This window comes from Lolium perenne, chromosome 4 (genome assembly GCF_019359855.2).
Source record: "Lolium perenne isolate Kyuss_39 chromosome 4, Kyuss_2.0, whole genome shotgun sequence".
NCBI classification, from domain to species: domain Eukaryota; kingdom Viridiplantae; phylum Streptophyta; class Magnoliopsida; order Poales; family Poaceae; genus Lolium; species Lolium perenne.
The window spans coordinates 327,159,511-327,183,129 of NC_067247.2; the positions used below are offsets into that span (position 1 = coordinate 327,159,511).

The 23,619-nt window shown below is 41.7% G+C and overlaps 2 long non-coding RNA genes across 2 annotated transcripts; both read right to left on the bottom strand.

The window, feature by feature from the left end:
• Window positions 1-8,419: 8,419 nt before the first annotated feature.
• On the bottom strand, window positions 8,420-11,562 carry LOC127296382 (uncharacterized). The gene is made up of 2 exons (XR_007848475.2): window positions 11,284-11,562; window positions 8,420-11,140 (listed from the first exon to the last, which is right to left on the bottom strand). It is a non-coding gene; the product is annotated as an uncharacterized lncRNA (long non-coding RNA).
• Window positions 11,563-16,918: 5,356 nt separating this feature from the next.
• LOC139829817 (uncharacterized) lies at window positions 16,919-20,060 on the bottom strand. The gene is made up of 2 exons (XR_007848473.2): window positions 19,782-20,060; window positions 16,919-19,638 (listed from the first exon to the last, which is right to left on the bottom strand). It is a non-coding gene; the product is annotated as an uncharacterized lncRNA (long non-coding RNA).
• Between the last annotated feature and the right edge of the window lie 3,559 nt (window positions 20,061-23,619).

Genomic DNA, 23,619 nt, shown 5'->3' on the forward strand with positions numbered 1-23,619 from the left:
ATGGCACCGTCGTTCACAAGCTTCGGCACGTCGGCGGTGGCACCGCCGGTCACGCTGGTCAAAAGCATCACCATGTCGCCGACCACGAAGATGAAGACCACCATGACACCATCGGTGACGCCGTTCACACTTATGGGCACGTCACCGACCACGAGGACGAACACCACCAGAACAACGCCGGTCACGCCGGTCACAAGCATGGGCACGTCACCGACCACGAAGATGAACACCACCATGACACCGTCGGTGACGTCGGTCACAAGCATCACCATATCGCCGACCACGAAGACGAACACCACCAGGACACCGATGGTCACGCCGGTCACAAGCATGGGCACATCGCCGACCACGAAGACGAACATCACCATGACACCGTCGATCACGTCGGTCACAGCACGTCGCCGACCACGAAGACGAACACCACCATGACGCCACCACCATGGATTATCACCTCTCACTTCTCACCTATCATCACCACGTCACCGTCCATGAAGATGGCGAGCGAGAAGTTGAGCAAACGTACTTCAAACCTCAGTCACACATATGTACAGATTGCATTATACTTGTGAGTCAATTATGTATAAGCGTATGTACACCGAAACAAAAACTTGTCAACATGGAAGTCATGCGAAATGGTGAGGTGAACCTACTTCTGAAAGGAAATCTCAAACGGTTGAGCGTGTGCGACGAATATGACAAAATTCGCTTAAAACTTTATACACGAAATTGACGATTTACGACCGACAAAACTCGAAACCGATTATGGGAATTGGTTCGTATCATCGACACACATCTTTTCCGTCTAGATCTTATTTCGATTCGGACTATGTTTGTGTTGATTTGAGAGAGGGTGTGTGGAGTAGGGTAAAGGAGAACGAGCTTAATCAACACCTCGTGCAACCGTTGCATCGCTTGAGCCAAAGTAGCGCGAGAACATGTCTGACCCCGGAAAAACTGTCATTCCGGACGTTTCTCCAAAGCCTGTCCTAAAATTATTTTGAGAACCGTACTATGCAACAACGCAAGTCGGCACATGCATCTAAACAGACCGAAAATTGCTAAACCGATGCAGACCACCAAACACGAGATGCCTAGGGTCCGCGGCCGCCTGGTCCGGGCCTCCGGGGTCATTCCGTCCTTCAGTCCGGTACGGTGTTCCCCCTTTGCCTCTCTAGGTAACTGTTCTCGTCCATTAAACAAAAGCAAGAACATCAGTTCTCTCTCCCGATCCCTAATGCAAGCTAGCAGTATGGCAAAATCAGTCTGGTTTTATGTTCCTCGTGCCATTCCGTTCACTATACTCTGCATAATTAGAATGTCTATGAATCGCGTGCTAACCTATGGTCCCGGCACATCCCGCCGTTCCTTGAAAACAGATAGCTCCGTTCTTGAACTGAAGAAAGAAAATCCACTACTCGTCGTCGGAGGCGGCGATTCGGTCCCGATTGGCTAAGCGATCTCCCAGGCTTCATGATGCGCGGCCGAAATGCTGCACGGGGAGCAAGGCTCCGTGTTGGCTGTACGTATTGCGGCTTCGCTCCACCGATCAATGGCAGATATGATAAACTGCATGCAGGGCTCTCCAGGCTCCAGCTGCTTGGCTAGTTCTTCAAGTCCGCCGTGCATCCGGTCAGGATAACAGTTTTCTGTTGCGAGCTCTCGTAGATTCAGATAAGTGCTGATCATAGTAAAAGTTCTGATCTGGCGCTGTAATTAACCAATTGGCACACATTGCAGCTTTTTATACGCCCTGAAAAATAAGGCAACCGTGACACATCTTTTACTGTCGGTGACTGCGGAGAATCTCCAGAAAGTCAGGGAGAACTACAGCTGTGGGTGCCTCCAATGTCCGAACGCTCTGAAAATTCTCTTGGCTTTACACAGTTGTTTTAAAGGCTCGACGAAGACCTCCAAATCGGCGTTAGCGTTCAGCCCAGCAAGCTTTGCTGCAGCGAAAAACGCCAAGGCTGCTAGTTGCCTAGTTCATCCATCATCTCTTCAGGTTTGGGGCATCCTCGACGGCTTGGGTGCAAAATTATTGGGAAACTCACTCATCATTTCTATTTAGGCATTCAAATGGAAGTTCAACTTTGCGTTGTGGATGATATAAAAACCTGAGACTTCTCAAATACTACTATGAAATTGGGGGCCATGTGGCTCCTTTAATCATAAAATAATAGTGGAAGTGTGCACGATGCCTACTAGCCTACGACGCCCACTCATTGTTTCGCCGGTCCATAGTTTTGGTTGCGACACCCAACATGCGTTAGGGCATCTCCACCGGTACCCCTTCATATAGTGTCTGGCAGGCAACAGCGTCGGAGAAGCGTATTGCAGGGGTCGGTAAAAACTACCGCGGATTTGGGCCGACCTCCTATACTGATGCCACCTAAAATATCTCCACCTATTTTTGAATAAATCAAAACATAAAACTAGAATGCAACCATATTGCCGCTTCCCACAGTTAAATAACGAAAACTAGGATAGCAAACATTCCGGGTGTTTGTTATCCTGTAATAATAACAACCATATTTTCTAAGCGACCAAGTTATGTTACTAGCGATCGAAGCACTTAATGGTGTGAAAATTTTGGAGGATCATGCAATGGATCAAACCTGCAAATAATACACATGCACTCTGGTAAAATAACAATACGAAGCCACAGTATCTCCAAAGTTGTATAATCACGAGCTGTCATATGTATCTAGCTATGTCTATGATGATAATATGCACGGCAACATAGCTGAATATCTAACTTATGCTTTCTGCTCACCCCTCGTCAGAAGAGAAAGCCAGTGTCTGATTGGTATGATAAGTGTGCTCTTCCGAAAGGATCGCGAACTTATAAGAGAAAGAGAGTACGTCTAGATGTCTTATTAAACTCCAAGATCTTGGAGACCAGCTGAAACAGGAGTACTCTTGTCTTCATACGAAGATCTCTGAACTGCGAATGAAGTGTAAACTAGTATACAGAGACAGGGAGAAGTGGCATGTGTACCATCTTCATCTTTCAGGATCTAGTGTGCATGTCAAAGCTCCCACATATGAAAACAATTGAGTAAAAGCAAGTGCGATACAACATATCGTCTGATGAAAACACTTGAGCAAAAGCAGGTGTGATACAATATATTCTCATCTGGTTCGTCGACAAAGCCACTTTGCTACCACCATCTTTTGCAAAGGAGCATGAGGTATTGTCTCTTCTACGTATTTGAAAAGTTGTCGAGCTGCAATCGATTAGGAACTCTTTCTTTTTTGTTCACATGTACTGCTTGTGTACTCTGCCATGAGTAGATTCCGTATCAAATGCTGCTTATAATTCACTATGAATGCATGTATGCAGAGGCTAATACACTCAGGCTTTTCTGCGTGCGCAATATACACTGCACTCTATTATCTGAACCGCACTAGGGCCGAGCGAGCAGCTCTTGACACGAGCCGGCATGGTGTCGCTGGTCCGATGGACTGCGCTCTGGCACGCTTGTATATACTAGAAGCCATGCTGTCTGAAGAGTCTCGTCGTCAATCCTGAAGTGGCATGATAAAGCTGCGCACGGATTAGTACTGTTTTTAATCACTGCACCTGCACATCTTTCCTTATGGTTCTGGCCCTGAATACCGCTTTTTCCTGGGATTAGACAAAGGAAATTCAACTGTCAGTGAAACATTGCATGTTGTCTGATGAGTGTTTTGGGTAGCGCAACAAAGCTGCAGGATGAATATCGAGTACAGTTAGCTTAGAACCAAAGGCACCCAGGTACTGATATTTGCATACAAAAGCGGTGCCGCACTACTGCCGCCAAAAGAAATCTAAACAAAAGTTTTCCTTACATTTCTTTCTCGCCGTCCAAATAACCATGTAATGTGATTCTATTATTCACATTCAGTAAATATCATCATCGGAATAAAAAAAAACATTCACGTGTGATCCAAAATATGACGTGTGGAATCATTAAAGCACGAAATATCTGTATCTAACATGTATCTAGCCGTCCCCACAAAAGAAAGAAGTATATGGTCATGAGTAGCGACCCCGGCGAGCACTTTCCAAATAGTTGCTGGCAAGAGCGCCGACACTGCCGTATGGGGGCGTTAGCACTGCATCCTCTATTTGAGGGTGCTGCTCCCACACCGATGTTTCCCAAACCGAAGGCCTCGATATGTCATTTGAATTAAAAACTCATAAAACATGCACATATATTCGAATAGGTTTTCGAATATAAAGTTTGGGCCAACACACGGTCACTAAATTAGAATAGGTTTTCGAATATGAAGTTTGGACCAACATACGGCCACCGCATCGCCGTCATAGTACGACTGCAAATACAACCTGGGCTGCTAGGCCAAATGATCAGATGAATGGGATCATGGGCGGCTCAACCTCGACGGCGTCCTCATCATCGGCGAGCACCGGCGGCACCTCCATCGCGGAAACCGGATCCACTAGCGCCGAAGGAGGCATGAACGCCGACGGTGCGGGGGAAGGCATAAACGTCGACGGTGCAAGGGGGAGGCACGAACGTCGACGGTGCCGAGGGAGTCATGAACGTCGACGGTGCCGGGGGAGTCATGGCCACCGACACTGCTCGTGCCACCAGCACCACTTGCCCGATGCGCTCACGGTACATCTCGTGCCACGCCCTCGCCAATGGGTCCTTCTTCGCTACGTCGGCCATCAAGATCTTGTATTCTTGAATCATCTTGGCCAACGAAAGCTACGTCCCTTCGTTGGTGGCCTTGATGGCGGCGGTGTGTGATACGTCTCAAACGTATCTATAATTTTTGATGCTCCATTCTTGTTTTACACCAATTCCACTATGTTTTACATACACTTTGTTACACTTTTATAAATTTTCCGGCACTAACCTATTGACAAGATGCCACAGTGCCAGTTTCTGTTTTCTGTTGTTTTTGGTTTCAGAAAAGTTGTACAGGAAATATTCTCGGAATTGGACGGGACAAAAGCCGAAGTCAATATTTCTTTGTAACGAAGACAGAGACCGAAGGGGGGACGAAGAAGCACCAGGGGGCGGCCAGACCAACCCTAGGCGTGGCCCAGGCCCTGGCCGCGCCAAGGGGTGGTGTGGGCCCCCCAGGGCTCTACCGACCTCGCCCTTTCGCCTATTTAATCACGATCTCGGGAAAACCCTAGACACCCGAGTCTCCATCCACGAAAATTTCCGTCGTGGACGCCATCGCAGAACCCATCTCGGGAGGGTTCTGAAGTTCTTCTCGGTACCCTACCGGAGGGGGAAATCATCACCAGAGGCATCTACATCACCATACCCACCTCCGAAGTGATGCGTGAGTAGTTCATCCCTGGACTATTGGTCCACAGCAGTAGCTAGATGGTTGTCTTCTCAATTTGTGTCTCATGTTTAGATCTTGTGAGCTGCCCTACATGATCAAGATTATCTTTATGTACTGCTACATGTTGTGTTTGCTGGGATCAGATGAATATTGTATACTATGTTGAGATCGATTATATATTCATATCATATGCTATTTGTGATCTTGCATGCTCTCTATTACTAGTAGATACTCTGGCCAAGTAGATGCTTGTGACTCCAAGAGGGAGTATTTATGCTCGATAGTAGGTTCATGCCTCTAGTTTTCTGGAAAAATGACAATAACTTTTAAGATTGTAGATGTGTTGTTGCTACTAGGGAGAAAACAACAATGTTTTATCCGAGGGTAATTCTATTGTTTACATTACACACAATGCTTAACGCAATTATCTGTTGCTTGCAACTTAATATTGAAAGGGGTTCAGACGATAACCGGAAGGTGTATTTTTAGTCATAGACGCAGTAGGATTACGGTCTATGTATTATGTTGTAATGCCCAAACGAATCTCATGGTAATCATTTTGTCATGTATGGTCGATATTCTGTCAATTGCCTAGCTGTAATTTATTCACCCAGCATGTTATTTATCTTTATGGAGAGACACCTCTAGTGAACTGTGGACCCCGGTCCTTTCCTTTACAGTGAAAAATTCAACCACTGCAATCATGTTATGTTTACTTTCCGCAAGCACTGTTCTCTTTAATTACTGCAAACATCTCCTTCCACTCGATACATTTAAACTTTTGTGTTCAGCAAAACCGATGAGATTGACAACCTCACTGCAAGTTGGGGCAACGTATTTTGGTTGTGTTGTGTGCAGGTTCCACGTTGTTGCTGACGCCGGTAGTGCGCCCTGCCACTAGTTAGCTAGCAACACCTTCAGAAGTCACGTCTTTCTCCTACTGGTCGGTTAAACCTTGGTTTCTTACTAAGGGAAAACTTGCTGCTGTGCTCATCATACCTTCCTCTTGGGGTTCCCCAACGGTGTGCAATCTGCACTCATCAAGCTACTTTTCTGGCGCCGTTGCTGGGGAGAAAGAGGATTCTGCAAAGGGGAGTCTCTCATCTCCAATCTCTTTACTTTGTTATAATTTTTCTTAGTTTACTTTATTTTATTATGTTTGCATATTTATATCGAAAACATAAAAACATTATTTTCGTTTATAATTATCTTTATATAAAAAACACAAAAAATTAGTTGCTACTATAATTTTTATTTCCGTTGTTCTATTTTTATCTTGCTAAAATGGGTTCTGCTGAAAACACTGGTTGTGTGATTTTACTAGCACCAACAACAAAGATTTTATATGCACACTTATTGCTTCACCTGCTCCTAGCATCTTTCTATGAAATTAAACCTGCTTTGTTAAATCTTGGTATGAAAGAGCAATTAATGCTGTTGCTCACCTTAATAATTTTATTGAACTCTGTGACATGCAAAAATATAATGATGTAGATGGCTACATTATAAAACTGAAATTGTTTCCTTTCTCTTTGAGAGGGAGAGCTAAAGATTGGTTGCTATGTTTGCCTAGAAATAATATTGATTCTTGGGTTAAATGCGAATATGCTTTTATTGGAAAATATTATCCTCCTGCTAAGTTTATATCCTTAGGTAGTGACATAATGAAATTTAGACAATTTGATAATGAACATGTTGCTCAAGCTTGGGAAAGAATGAAATCTTTGGTAAAGAATTGTCCCACCCATGGACTGACTACTTGGATGACCATCCAAACTTTTTATGCAGGACTGAATTTTTGTTCAAAAAATCTTATGAATTCAGCTGCTGGAGGTACCTTTATGTCCATTACTTTGGAGGCTGCAACAAAGCTTCTTGATGATATTATGATAAATTATTCTGAATGGCACACCGAGAGAGCTCCACAAGGTAAGAAGGTAAATTCTGTCGAAGAATCCTCCTCATTGAGTGATAAACTTGATACTATTATGTCTATTCTTGTTAATGGTAAAGTTCATGTTGATCCAAATAATGTTCCGTTAGCTTCTTTGGTTGCTCAAGAAGAGCATGTTGATGTGAATTTCATTAAAACAACAATTTCAACAACAATGCTTATATGAATAATTTTGGTAGAAATAATTATATGCCATATCCTTCTAATAGTGGCAATGGTTATTATGGTAGATCTATGCCTAGTGAGGAAAAAGTTTTAGAAGTTGAAAAAGCCACTAAGAACTTTATGCAAATGCAATATGAGCAGAATAAAGTGTTTACTAAAACCATGGAAGAACAATCTGTTATGTTGAAAAATATTAGTCATCAACTTGAGAATTTAAATAAGGAGGTTTCGGGTATGCAAGCCAAAATTTCAAATGCTGAAACTTGCATTTCGTCATTGTCTGAAGCACAAACTTCTTTGATTAATAAAATGGCTGCTAAACCTACAACTATGGATGAAATCCCATTGCTACTGCAAATGCCATTCAAGTTAGAATTGATGAGAATGTTAAGATGTTGGCGGAATTGCATGCTAGGTGGAAAAAGAGGATGAAATTGCTAGAAATAATAACTTGACTAAAGTTTGTACCATCACCACCACCAGTAGTAATGAAGTTTCAAATGCTAGCCACTCTCTTACTATTAATGGTAAAATAATTGGTGTAGGAAAAGTCCCCGCTCCTTCTACAAAATTGCCTAGAACCACTGAAACTGCTCCTGATAAGTGTGATGAAATTTTTCGGAGTACGGGAGACAATATGTAATATCCCAGGATTGGGGTTACAAAAAATAGAGGAAACAGATGTGTGCATTGCATTCATGCATAGAAAATCTGGGGAATTTTCGCGCGTTCGTTTAAAACACAAAGATGTCGAGGTTTCTCTTGTGTCGAGGGAATTGATGTATGTCATCGACACAAGTGCGATAAATTTCGATATGACCTTTATTAATTTATTATGTTTTCGAGGAAAATAGTTTGAATTCAAATTCAAATATGAAAGACAAAATTCAAATAAGATCTTGGATTGGAATTTGAATTATAATCAATTATATAAATACAAAGTAAATATAAATATAAATGAGAATAAAATATTACAAATAACAATTCACATAAGCATTATTACAACACTTATTAAAATATTACAAGTTACAAAAGAATTATGAGATTACAAAATGGAATCACATAAGTATTATTATAACACTTATTAAAATATTACAAGTTACAAAAGAATTATGAGATTACAAAATGGAACTAAAAGAATTCCTAAATCTAAATCTTCTTAACATTTCTTGTTCTTCTTTTCCCTGCAAAAGAAACAACAAAGACAGAAGAAATGGTTTGTGAATGTTAAAATGTTTGCCTCACCTTTGGTGAGGCAATGTTAAATGTTGGAGACTAGCCATAGGAAATTAGGAACTTGTCCTAATAACCAAAATTCGATCAGAGGGAGAAGTATTCTTTTTAGGCAACATTAGGGACAAATGGGATTTTTGGATCATGAGGCATCAAATAAGAAGGCAACTTAGGCAAATAGCAACACTGAAATGATCCATTACTTTAGGCAGCAAACCAACAATGTTCTTCCCTCTAATCTAGCTAGTGTCCTTTTAGAAGCCCACATATTTTTTTTATCAGTGATTCACCATTGACATTAGATAGTCAAGATGAACCATTAGCCATACAAGTTAAGCCCACAAGTTATACTGCAAATCCCAACATAATAACATCCAATGCTAATTATCCACTTGGCAACAGAGAAATAAGAGGACAAGTATGGGATAAGAGCAACCTGGCGTTGCTTGCTCAAGGAGGAAGAGAAAGGAATATTGTTCTCTTGCACTAGGCAGGGGAACGCACACACAAGCAGCTCACACACACATGCAATCTGGTGTGCTGTCAACACAGCAACAACAACAAAAAGTAGATAAAAGAAGCAAACCAGCCGCAGCTGAGCTGCTAGAAACTCTTCACAGAGTTCTCCACAACAAACCGCACCATATCCACCCAAGAACACCATCAGTTCATCCACAGTTCCTCACCAAAAATTACACAACCATTATGATTAGATAGATATAGTTCTGGTCAAGATAACAGCAAGGAAGAGGAGGATTTCCAGAAGGGGAGCAAGATCAACTTGAGTAGATCAAGGAGTGGGAAGAGGAACATGCCAACAACCACAAGTAACAGCTCATCCAGATCATCATCACCAGCTATTCCACTTTGCTACAACAGGTTGATCCATTGATTTAATCTAAGCATCTCAGCATACTCGCTTGCACAACTAGTATCGGGGGAAATAAAGAGAAGAATACACAACACTCCATTTATCAACCCTTCAACTAGATTTTTATCTAGGAGGATCGGAAGGATCGATTTCTCTCAGATGGGCATAGTGGTGCTATGCTAAATCATCACAGAGATGAAAAGGCAACATAGTAGTATCTGTTCTTATCTAAAAATCTAGCCTCAGCCTTTCGCATCATTGGCAGGGCCAAGAAAATCAAGCTTATAGCTGTTCTTATAAGTTTAATAATCCAACTAATACATCTGAGAAAGAACTGGACATAATCACCTTGCACCATTAACACATAAACATAAGCCCAACCATGTATGCACAGGATCTACAGATTCCATAACAGCCAAGCCACTAGAGATACATATAAGCTCACAAGTAAAACTAATCCAGTAAAATGTCCAAGCATCTACTTAGTACCAGCATCCGCCGATATTTATTCCAACCCATGAAAACCATAAGATGATCAAGGAACCATCTCAATCCAATAATCAGAGCATTATAAATATGTATACAAGTTTACAAACAAGCCATCAAATAAAGCACCAATGTGTAAGTGATAATTACAGTATCCTACATATAAACTCCATAATAAACTAGCTAGGTGTATAACTGAGCTGTCAAGTTCAGTTCAACAGAAATAGTGGCATAGTAAGGCAACAAATCCAAATGGAGGCATTAAGGTTAGTACTCGTCATCTATCAAACGGAATAGAGTCTGTTTAGTTCAGCAGCACAACAAGGGATGCTCTGAGGAGCAAGTCATCCAAAACTGAAGCATCACACCACATATGTCAATCACCTACGTATATGCTGCAGTATGACCAAGCACATACCATCGATTCATGACTATAGAGTGAGTTAGAGAAAAGGGATTGGCTCACAGTGATGTACAGGAAGTAGCGGGGTGGGCGACGCCGGGGTTGCGCCGGCGACGCCGTCCTGCCGGCGTCGAGGTTACCCCACCAGTAGCACCATCAGCAGCACCACGAGCACCCCATCACCAACACGCCACCAACCGCCTTCACCACAACACCATCCCTAACAGCACACCACCAGTACACCACCGCAACACCGAGAAGAGCCCCGGCTATGGTCTCATGTGACCGCACGCGCCGGAGGGTGCGAGCCTCGTGGCGACGGGCAATCGAGGGAGAAATTCATGGCAAAGCCTTTCTGGCCGACGGCGGTGACGGAGACGACAAGCAGCGCCGTGCCGCGGCGCGGTCGTCAGCGACGCGCAGGTACGCGGGCGTGCGCGCTTGAGTACCGGAGGCGCTGCAGAGGATGGGGCCGGCAGATGAGGTTCGGCAGATCCTCGCCGAACAGCGGCGGCGCCGGAATCGGTCGGCGACAGCCGGAACTGGAGGCGGCTAGGGTTAGTCTGGGGCGCGAGCAGGGGAAACAGGGGCGTAGCGGCTGGTGCTGACGGAGGATTCCGTGGTGGAGTCGCGCCGACAGACGGCGAGGACACGAGCGGCCGGCGGCGGTCAAATCGACCGGCCACCGCGAAGGTTCTCGGCGTCGTGAGCGAGAAGGCTGCTAGGGTCAAATCGATCAGTACAGAGAGGTGGAGCACGACGAGGCGGCCCAGAACCCCACCACGCCGGCGTCGGGGAGGACCGGAATCGGACAGGAGAGGGAGGCGGCGTGGCAGAGCAGTGCCGGCAACCGCGCCAAACCTGCAGGATAGAGTTAGTCGCGGAAGCGCGCGCGTGTCCTGACAGCACAGATGCGAGTGAGCGTCGAGGCGGCAGGGATTCGATGAAGGAGATCGAGGCGGAGCCTCGCCGGCAAGAATCGGCGGCGGATGTGGTCAGAATCAAGGCGGCGACGGGCGCATCGCCATGTGAGGTCGCAGGCGAGAGGGGAATCGAGAGGGGGTCATGTTCGGGTAATTCGACAGACTTGAGGGCATGAGGGGAACGAGGTGTCCTGGTCCCGTACGTATACATGTACGTGTGCGATAACCCAGCCTTTTGTGCGTGTGTGTAATAGGCCCATTTAACTCTAACAAATCCAATACTCCGTTAGGGTGTACCGTATTTGCTAATTAGCCCATTCTACTCTAAGTTAACTAGTCTATCTTTAGTGCATGCGATTGTGGGTCTATTTTTTACAAAATTAATATTAGAGTATAAAAACATTTTTTTAATAGAAACGAATATTTAACAACAAATAGAAGTTGAATTCTAAATTCTAAAAATACCAAGGTCAACCTACAGATTACTAATGAAACTTTGAATCAAGTTAACCATTAAATTAAATTCACATAAATTTTCATTCAATTTTTATACTTTAAAGTTTAAGAAACGTAGTTAATGTTATTAAGTTGAAGTTCTAAAAAATGGAAATATTGTTTCAACCTTAATCATCATATAAATATCGTTAGAATAATTTAGACATGATTAAATAAAATTTAAAACTGGGATTTTTAATTAATACAAATCATATTATAAAATCCATAAAAATCTAGCTTAAAGATTAACTAGTCTTAAATTTTATTCTCGTACCAAATTATATTTGTAAGGAACATTTGTCCGTAACCAAAAATTAATAAATTAAATCCAAGATACTTTATGAAACTCCTATACCTTAAAAGTAGTTCCTTAATTAAACTATATGACTTACTTTGCATGTCCATGCTCTCTTAGGTAAATTCAAATGCTAAATAAATATCCACTTGTCTTGTTTATATGTTCATATGTTCCATCCAATACCTACTTAGTGATCAAATGAAAAAGAATGGTAAACCCTAGAAACCAAAAGCCTTTATTTGAAGTACTTCTTGTTCCTTAATAAACATGTTCTTTAAAAGTTATTCTTTTGAAGTATATAACAAGTAATCATCAACCATACACTATAGGACTTAAAATTGACAACTGTCTTCTACTTATTATACAACTACTATCCTTTAGTGTGTATGATTGTTACTATGCATATTACCACTTGCTTATGATTCTAAGACAACCAAACCCTTAATAAGAACCTTGTTTGTGGAATCACTCTAAAAGTGCAACACACCCTAAACCAATCATACCAACTCACTAATTCTAAATCATCGGGGTTAGGTCACGCTTAGAGCGATTGCATCTCATACTTATGCATTATTGCATCATTGCCAATCTTTTAAACATCGTCCTTACCGGACGATGATGCTATTTCAGAATTTGGAGTTATTGCGTAACGAAGACCTTGCCTGCATAATCTTGCAGTCAAGAAAGGCAAGTTCATCGCTTGCTCATGTCATTTGAGTATTTTTACCAAATTACTTGCAAAGTACTATGTTTATCACTATTGCATAAAAAAGCAAAACCACTATTTTCATAATTATGAATATGACTATGTGGTGGGCAATGGAACCATGGATTGTGTTGATATGGTGGAGGTTCCATTGCAAGGGTTTATATCCATCTAGGATTAAACAACAAATGTCGCTTGATGATTCTTGTGCCGTAATACCCGTGTTAACCATAAGATCTGGAGTGGGACGGAATAGTCAATTGTATTTCCACCTCTTGTACATCAACGGATGCGCTTTACCGTAGACCCTTGATCCAAGAGAGGACAAGTGGTACCCTTGATCCAAGAGAGGACAAGTGGTAGGGTGGGGGTCCCGATAAAGTCCCCACGGTAATTGCGGTCTATGATGGGTTGCAGCTGCCAGCGAAGGAGTTCATGGTAGAGACCTGAACTGTTGTCGTGGTCGGGGTCCGTCCCTAAGGGGTGTAAGTGGACCGACGAGGACCCAGGGTTGGAGTTTGCAACAACGGGTGGGTGTATGAGGCAGCGGAGGAATATGATTGGCTATGACCTTATACCGGGCCTCACACCATAGGAAGTGTGGACGGGTTGCGCGCCCGGTTGGCACCAAGGTTAAGATCTCTTATGGGTAAAGCAACACACCTCTGCAGAGTGTAAAGAACCGTGACTGTCACTCCCTGTTCCGGGATATGGAACTGCGAACGCGGCCGGAAAGGAGCTCCATGAAGTTCTAGTAAACCGGTGAAGGCTGACGGACATAGTTCTTCTGAATAAAAGCAACCTTTTGAAGAAATGGTTATGAAAACTTGCATTGGTATTAGACTTTCTGGTCTAATGCTGTAGCTAGTGCATTAAACACCTCTTTCCTATAATGAACTTGTTGAGTACGCTCGTACTCATCCCACTCTTAAATCCCCTGCTTAGATATGAAGGCATCGAAGGAGGATCTACAGTGCAACTCGAAGGCCAAGGAGCCAACAACTACTTCACGAGACAGGACCCTGTCAGCGGAGTCAGATACGTCATCCAACAAGGAGAAAACCTAGATTAGCAGTAGAAAGGAACTAGCTTCCTCAACCTAGCTCCTACTTAGCTAGAATCTATTCTTAGCCTCTATAGCTAGTCAAATACTCTACAAATAGAGTTCGTGATAGAATTAGACTACGAGTCGTTCTTCTGGAGTTTATTTGCAGATTTACCTCATTGTAAAGTAGGAGGCTGTGCTGATCTTATGTAATAGAGTCAATGTTGTAATTCTATAGACATGCCTTGGACCCGCATATGTTTCTGTTGTACCACTCTGAGCGATATAATACTAGTGGAACGGTGTTTCATTGGTGTTATATCAGACTTGCATACTACATCATGCAGTGGTATGCCGGGTCACCACAGTTGGTATCAGAGCAAATGCTTTGACCCTAGGATTAAAACCCTTTAAAGGAGACCTATAGGATTGGTAGTGTCTATAGGAAGTTGTCTTAGGTAAACCAAATACTTTTTGTGACTTGAGATGGATATTCACTTGAGAATACCTGACACACTTAAGTCAACCTTTCTTATCTATATTTACTAAGTGAAGTTAGTTAGTTAATTCCAAGTAGGTAGTATACCATTAAGACCCTGAAACAATAGATGAGTAGATCACAGTTGGTATTCCAAGAGTTATGTGTTTAGAGTAGCCATGCTAGAACTTAGACATATTTTGTGAGATAGTCCTCAATAAAAATGGAAGCTAAGTTAATTCTTCCAAAGAACTTTAGGTCAACCACAACTATTCTAGACCACTTTGTTTCAAGTTTATCTCATTGCAAATGTGCAATTAAGGTAAATGTTGAGACAAATAGTAGAATCCCATATAATCGTGCTAAGTACCACGATATAAACCTATCTATGTGGTGTTATATATTACACATCAGAGCCTGATGTTTAGAGATGTTTTACTCAACTATTATATTCAGGCTTATGATGGTGTGTATTATATGCACAAAGCTGATTCTTCTTGGATTTTATTGGATTTTTATTGTTTGACTAGATCCATACATGAAGTTTGACGTTGATATGCAAATGCATGTTGCAATATCAAGTCCTTACTTGATGCTATAGATCTAGAGGGTAATAGTATTCGTGTGAGGAAGTGACGAATTCTGGAAGATTCCGAAGACAAGATGAAGGTGCATCAGAAAAAGGAAGTAAAGTTGTGGGAAGTAACCACAATACTCTGAATAAGTATCAATCAAAACTCATACTTAGCCTCAACAGAGGAGTACTTTAGTACATGAGAAGCATGTAGGTAAGAAATATGGTGATTATGGTGAAGCTGAAGCAGATCCATAGTCAACATAGAAGAGGGAATGCATGGGAAATCACTTAGGATATTATATTCATAGTGTCAGCTAGTGGTTTTCTTGCAAAATAAACCCCGAATGAAGGAAGATGATATATGAAACCATCGCAGATATAAGAAGACCATAGTTGATATCAGAAGACCACAATTGGTATTGGATCAATACCGCGAGATAAAGTAGAAGATGTCTCGTCCAGTTGATTAGAACCTATACTAGAATCCATTTTTGGATATCAAATAGCCACAATTGGTATCAAGTAGTCCATCATTGGATTATTTGTACCAAGAAGTTGTGAAAAAATAAAATTTTGTTAGCCAAATAACAATGACATATAATCATTTAGTCGAAGGATTCACATTGGATGTCCACAATTGAGTGGATGCACCACATATATTCTTCGCATGACCTTAGAAGAAGTACAAACCATAATCTAGACCTAGACCAATATTCTAATCATAAGTCCAATAGTTGGAAGATAAGGAGTTAAAGGACTTGAGAAAACTTTAAGGGGTAGAGTAAAGATTGAGTTGGATGTATAATGACTCACTACTTTAAGCAGATAGAAGAAGAAGGTCTAAACTGAGAGGAAGTTCGATCTTATTTTCATAAGATTGTTGAACACTACTTTCAGAAGGATGTCATACCAGAAGCTGAGGTTCATACCTCGAGGAAGTAATAATTGGATTATCACTTGAGCAAGTGAGTAGTATCTACTCAGAAGTATGATAGCTCAAGTCAGCTAAGTTTAATAAAGTTGGACGACAGAAATACCGAAGACCAAACAAAGCTTTAAAAAGGCCAAAGACCGAAGAAGTTTAACTATACCAAAATCAAAGACTAATAGAAATATTCCTTTCATGGAACCTAAAGGAACCAAAATAGTTATAAATATTAACCATAATCCGTGATTGGGTAGACTAAATGAGTCTAATCCATTCTTAGTGAAACAAACCAGCAAGACCATTTCCATGGTAAGTACCTAACTAAGTACCATTAGTGTAGTTTTGGTAGTAAGGGAACACAAAGACCTATTTCACCAATTAGTGAAGGGTATCAAATTAATCATTAGTTAAGACTATCATCACGAGGAGTTGTCTCAATCATTGAATCTTCAAGGAGAAAGGAAACAAGTTTATAGTGTCGGAAGAAATCATAGAATTAAAGTAAGAAACCATTGTTCAGTGGCAAACACTATTGAATTCCAGGAAGAATCTGGACAAGGGATATATTCAATTATATCCAGTAAGATCACCCCGGAGATCGAGAAAAGTTGTAGTCTGGACAAGTCAGATCCACACTCCGAAACGTGAGAGAATTCAAACTTCGAGGACGAAGTTTAGTTTAAGGGGTAGAGACTGTAATATCCCAGGATTGGGGTTACAAAAAATAGAGGAAACAGATGTGTGCATTGCATTCATGCATAGAAAATCCGGGGAATTTTCGCGCGTTCGTTTAAAACACTAAGATGTCGAGGTTTCTCTTGTGTCGAGGGAATTGATGTATGTCATCGACACAAGTGCGATAAATTTCGATATGACCTTTATTAATTTATTATGTTTTCGAGGAAAATAGTTTGAATTCAAATTCAAATATGAAAGACAAAATTCAAATAAGATCTTGGATTGGAATTTGAATTATAATCAATTATATAAATACAAAGTAAATATAAATATAAATGAGAATAAAATATTACAAATAACAATTCACATAAGCATTATTACAACACTTATTAAAATATTACAAGTTACAAAAGAATTATGAGATTACAAAATGGAATCACATAAGTATTATTATAACACTTATTAAAATATTACAAGTTACAAAAGAATTATGAGATTACAAAATGGAACTAAAAGAATTCCTAAATCTAAATCTTCTTAACATTTCTTGTTCTTCTTTTCCCTGCAAAAGAAACAACAAAGACAGAAGAAATGGTTTGTGAATGTTAAAATGTTTGCCTCACCTTTGGTGAGGCAATGTTAAATGTTGGAGACTAGCCATAGGAAATTAGGAACTTGTCCTAATAACCAAAATTCGATCAGAGGGAGAAGTATTCTTTTTAGGCAACATTAGGGACAAATGGGATTTTTGGATCATGAGGCATCAAATAAGAAGGCAACTTAGGCAAATAGCAACACTGAAATGATCCATTACTTTAGGCAGCAAACCAACAATGTTCTTCCCTCTAATCTAGCTAGTGTCCTTTTAGAAGCCCACATATTTTTTTTATCAGTGATTCACCATTGACATTAGATAGTCAAGATGAACCATTAGCCATACAAGTTAAGCCCACAAGTTATACTGCAAATCCCAACATAATAACATCCAATGCTAATTATCCACTTGGCAACAGAGAAATAAGAGGACAAGTATGGGATAAGAGCAACCTGACGTTGCTTGCTCAAGGAGGAAGAGAAAGGAATATTGTTCTCTTGCACTAGGCAGGGGAACGCACACACAAGCAGCTCACACACACATGCAATCTGGTGTGCTGTCAACACAGCAACAACAACAAAAAGTAGATAAAAGAAGCAAACCAGCCGCAGCTGAGCTGCTAGAAACTCTTCACAGAGTTCTCCACAACAAACCGCACCATATCCACCCAAGAACACCATCAGTTCATCCACAGTTCCTCACCAAAAATTACACAACCATTATGATTAGATAGATATAGTTCTGGTCAAGATAACAGCAAGGAAGAGGAGGATTTCCAGAAGGGGAGCAAGATCAACTTGAGTAGATCAAGGAGTGGGAAGAGGAACATGCCAACAACCACAAGTAACAGCTCATCCAGATCATCATCACCAGCTATTCCACTTTGCTACAACAGGTTGATCCATTGATTTAATCTAAGCATCTCAGCATACTCGCTTGCACAACTAGTATCGGGGGAAATAAAGAGAAGAATACACAACACTCCATTTATCAACCCTTCAACTAGATTTTTATCTAGGAGGATCGGAAGGATCGATTTCTCTCAGATGGGCATAGTGGTGCTATGCTAAATCATCACAGAGATGAAAAGGCAACATAGTAGTATCTGTTCTTATCTAAAAATCTAGCCTCAGCCTTTCGCATCATTGGCAGGGCCAAGAAAATCAAGCTTATAGCTGTTCTTATAAGTTTAATAATCCAACTAATACATCTGAGAAAGAACTGGACATAATCACCTTGCACCATTAACACATAAACATAAGCCCAACCATGTATGCACAGGATCTACAGATTCCATAACAGCCAAGCCACTAGAGATACATATAAGCTCACAAGTAAAACTAATCCAGTAAAATGTCCAAGCATCTACTTAGTACCAGCATCCGCCGATATTTATTCCAACCCATGAAAACCATAAGATGATCAAGGAACCATCTCAATCCAATAATCAGAGCATTATAAATATGTATACAAGTTTACAAACAAGCCATCAAATAAAGCACCAATGTGTAAGTGATAATTACAGTATCCTACATATAAACTCCATAATAAACTAGCTAGGTGTATAACTGAGCTGTCAAGTTCAGTTCAACAGAAATAGTGGCATAGTAAGGCAACAAATCCAAATGGAGGCATTAAGGTTAGTACTCGTCATCTATCAAATGGAATAGAGTCTGTTTAGTTCAGCAGCACAACAAGGGATGCTCTGAGGAGCAAGTCATCCAAAACTGAAGCATCACACCACATATGTCAATCACCTACGTATATGCTGCAGTATGACCAAGCACATACCATCGATTCATGACTATAGAGTGAGTTAGAGAAAAGGGATTGGCTCACAGTGATGTACAGGAAGTAGCGGGGTGGGCGACGCCGGGTTGCGCCGGCGACGCCGCCCTGCCGGCGTCGAGGTTACCCCACCAGTAGCACCATCAGCAGCACCACGAGCACCCCATCACCAACACGCCACCAACCGCCTTCACCACAACACCATCCCTAACAGCACACCACCAGTACACCACCGCAACACCGAGAAGAGCCCCGGCTATGGTCTCATGTGACCGCACGCGCCGGAGGGTGCGAGCCTCGTGGCGACGGGCAATCGAGGGAGAAATTCATGGCAAAGCCTTTCTGGCCGACGGCGGTGACGGAGACGACAAGCAGCGCCGTGCCGCGGCGCGGTCGTCAGCGACGCGCAGGTACGCGGGCGTGCGCGCTTGAGTACCGGAGGCGCTGCAGAGGATGGGGCCGGCAGATGAGGTTCGGCAGATCCTCGCCGAACAGCGGCGGCGCCGGAATCGGTCGGCGACAGCCGGAACTGGAGGCGGCTAGGGTTAGTCTGGGGCGCGAGCAGGGGAAACAGGGGCGTAGCGGCTGGTGCTGACGGAGGATTCCGTGGTGGAGTCGCGCCGACAGACGGCGAGGACACGAGCGGCCGGCGGCGGTCAAATCGACCGGCCACCGCGAAGGTTCTCGGCGTCGTGAGCGAGAAGGCTGCTAGGGTCAAATCGATCAGTACAGAGAGGTGGAGCACGACGAGGCGGCCCAGAACCCCACCACGCCGGCGTCGGGGAGGACCGGAATCGGACAGGAGAGGGAGGCGGCGTGGCAGAGCAGTGCCGGCAACCGCGCCAAACCTGCAGGATAGAGTTAGTCGCGGAAGCGCGCGCGTGTCCTGACAGCACAGATGCGAGTGAGCGTCGAGGCGGCAGGGATTCGATGAAGGAGATCGAGGCGGAGCCTCGCCGGCAAGAATCGGCGGCGGATGTGGTCAGAATCAAGGCGGCGACGGGCGCATCGCCATGTGAGGTCGCAGGCGAGAGGGGAATCGAGAGGGGGTCATGTTCGGGTAATTCGACAGACTTGAGGGCATGAGGGGAACGAGGTGTCCTGGTCCCGTACGTATACATGTACGTGTGCGATAACCCAGCCTTTTGTGCGTGTGTGTAATAGGCCCATTTAACTCTAACAAATCCAATACTCCGTTAGGGTGTACCGTATTTGCTAATTAGCCCATTCTACTCTAAGTTAACTAGTCTATCTTTAGTGCATGCGATTGTGGGTCTATTTTTTTTACAAAATTAATATTAGAGTATAAAAACATTTTTTTAATAGAAACGAATATTTAACAACAAATAGAAGTTGAATTCTAAATTCTAAAAAATACCAAGGTCAACCTACAGATTACTAATGAAACTTTGAATCAAGTTAACCATTAAATTAAATTCACATAAATTTTCATTCAATTTTTATACTTTAAAGTTTAAGAAACGTAGTTAATGTTATTAAGTTGAAGTTCTAAAAAATGGAAATATTGTTTCAACCTTAATCATCATATAAATATCGTTAGAATAATTTAGACATGATTAAATAAAATTTAAAACTGGGATTTTTAATTAATACAAATCATATTATAAAATCCATAAAAATCTAGCTTAAAGATTAACTAGTCTTAAATTTTATTCTCGTACCAAATTATATTTGTAAGGAACATTTGTCCGTAACCAAAAATTAATAAATTAAATCCAAGATACTTTATGAAACTCCTATACCTTAAAAGTAGTTCCTTAATTAAACTATATGACTTACTTTGCATGTCCATGCTCTCTTAGGTAAATTCAAATGCTAAATAAATATCCACTTGTCTTGTTTATATGTTCATATGTTCCATCCAATACCTACTTAGTGATCAAATGAAAAAGAATGGTAAACCCTAGAAACCAAAAGCCTTTATTTGAAGTACTTCTTGTTCCTTAATAAACATGTTCTTTAAAAGTTATTCTTTTGAAGTATATAACAAGTAATCATCAACCATACACTATAGGACTTAAAATTGACAACTGTCTTCTACTTATTATACAACTACTATCCTTTAGTGTGTATGATTGTTACTATGCATATTACCACTTGCTTATGATTCTAAGACAACCAAACCCTTAATAAGAACCTTGTTTGTGGAATCACTCTAAAAGTGCAACACACCCTAAACCAATCATACCAACTCACTAATTCTAAATCATCGGGGTTAGGTCACGCTTAGAGCGATTGCATCTCATACTTATGCATTATTGCATCATTGCCAATCTTTTAAACATCGTCCTTACCGGACGATGATGCTATTTCAGAATTTGGAGTTATTGCGTAACGAAGACCTTGCCTGCATAATCTTGCAGTCAAGAAAGGCAAGTTCATCGCTTGCTCATGTCATTTGAGTATTTTTACCAAATTACTTGCAAAGTACTATGTTTATCACTATTGCATAAAAAAGCAAAACCACTATTTTCATAATTATGAATATGACTATGTGGTGGGCAATGGAACCATGGATTGTGTTGATATGGTGGAGGTTCCATTGCAAGGGTTTATATCCATCTAGGATTAAACAACAAATGTCGCCAGTGATTCTTGTGCCGTAATACCCGTGTTAACCATAAGATCTGGAGTGGGACGGAATAGTCAATTGTATTTCCACCTCTTGTACATCAACGGATGCGCTTTACCGTAGACCCTTGATCCAAGAGAGGACAAGTGGTACCCTTGATCCAAGAGAGGACAAGTGGTAGGGTGGGGGTCCCGATAAAGTCCCCACGGTAATTGCGGTCTATGATGGGTTGCAGCTGCCGGCGAAAGAGTTCATGGTAGAGACCTGAACTGTTGTCGTGGTCGGGGTCCGTCCCTAAGGGGTGTAAGTGGACCGACGAGGACCCAGGGTTGGAGTTTGCAACAACGGGTGGGTGTATGAGGCAGCGGAGGAATATGATTGGCTATGACCTTATACCGGGCCTCACACCATAGGAAGTGTGGACGGGTTGCGCGCCCGGTTGGCACCAAGGTTAAGATCTCTTATGGGTAAAGCAACACACCTCTGCAGAGTGTAAAGAACCGTGACCTGTCACTCCCTGTTCCGGGATATGGAACTGCGAACGCGGCCGGAAAGGAGCTCCATGAAGTTCTAGTAAACCGGTGAAGGCTGACGGACATAGTTCTTCTGAATAAAAGCAACCTTTTGAAGAAATGGTTATGAAAACTTGCATTGGTATTAGACTTTCTCGGTCTAATGTCGTAGCTAGTGCATTAAACACCTCTTTCCTATAATGAACTTGTTGAGTACGCTCGTACTCATCCCACTCTTAAATCCCCTGCTTAGATATGGAGGCATCGAAGGAGGATCTACAGTGCAACTCGAAGGCCAAGGAGCCAACAACTACTTCACGAGACAGGACCCTGTCAGCGGAGTCAGATACGTCATCCAACAAGGAGAAAACCTAGATTAGCAGTAGAAAGGAACTAGCTTCCTCAACCTAGCTCCTACTTAGTTAGAATCTATTCTTAGCCTCTATAGCTAGTCAAATACTCTACAAATAGAGTTCGTGATAGAATTAGACTACGAGTCGTTCTTCTGGAGTTTATTTGCAGATTTACCTCATTGTAAAGTAGGAGGCTGTGCTGATCTTATGTAATAGAGTCAATGTTGTAATTCTATAGACATGCCTTGGACCCGCATATGTTTCTGTTGTACCACTCTGAGCGATATAATACTAGTGGAACGGTGTTTCATTGGTGTTATATCAGACTTGCATACTACATCATGCAGTGGTATGCCGGGTCACCACACAATAGTCCCTTCACCTTTGATAAAATGACTTTGATTTTGATGATATCTCTGAAGTAATAAATTTTTTTACAAAAGCTTGCTAGGATACCCAATGCTAGTGCTACAAACATGGCTTTTACGAAGCATATTACAAATGATCTCATGCAAATTAGAGAAGAGAAATTAAAACGTGAAGCTTCTATTTCTAAAAAGTTAGAAGATGGCTGTGAGCACATCATTAAGATGAGAATAGATGGTTTTGATTGTAATGCTTTATGTGATCATGGTGCAAGTATTTTTGTTATGCCTAGGAAAATCTATGATATGCTTGAATTGCCACCTGGAACAATGTTATTTGGATGTTCATCTTGTTGATATTGCTGCAAAGATACCTTTGGAGAGAGTTGATAATGTTATTACTATGGTTAACAATAACCTTGTCCCCGTTGATTTTGTTGTTTTGGATATTGAATGCAATGCTTCTTGTTGAATTATTTTGGGAAGACAGTTTCTTAGAACTGTTGATGCTGCTATTGATATGAGAGATGAGATTATTAAATATCAATTCTCACTGAAGAAAGGTATGGAACACTTCCCTGAAAAAAGAAGAATTCACCTTATGACTCTATTATTAGAACAAATTATGATGTTGATGCCTCTTCACTTGATAATATTTGATGCTCGCTCTTTTTCTGCGTCTAGCTGAAAGATGTTAAAGAAAAACACTCTTGGAAGATAACCCATGTTCATTTTCTGTAATTTTTCTTTTTGTTGAGTCTTGTAAGTTATTGCCTCTGTAATAACCTCTCTTTATCATTTTTATTTCTTTTTTCTGCTAAGAATAACCTTTAATAGGAAGAAAGTAAGATTTTGGGAAGTTG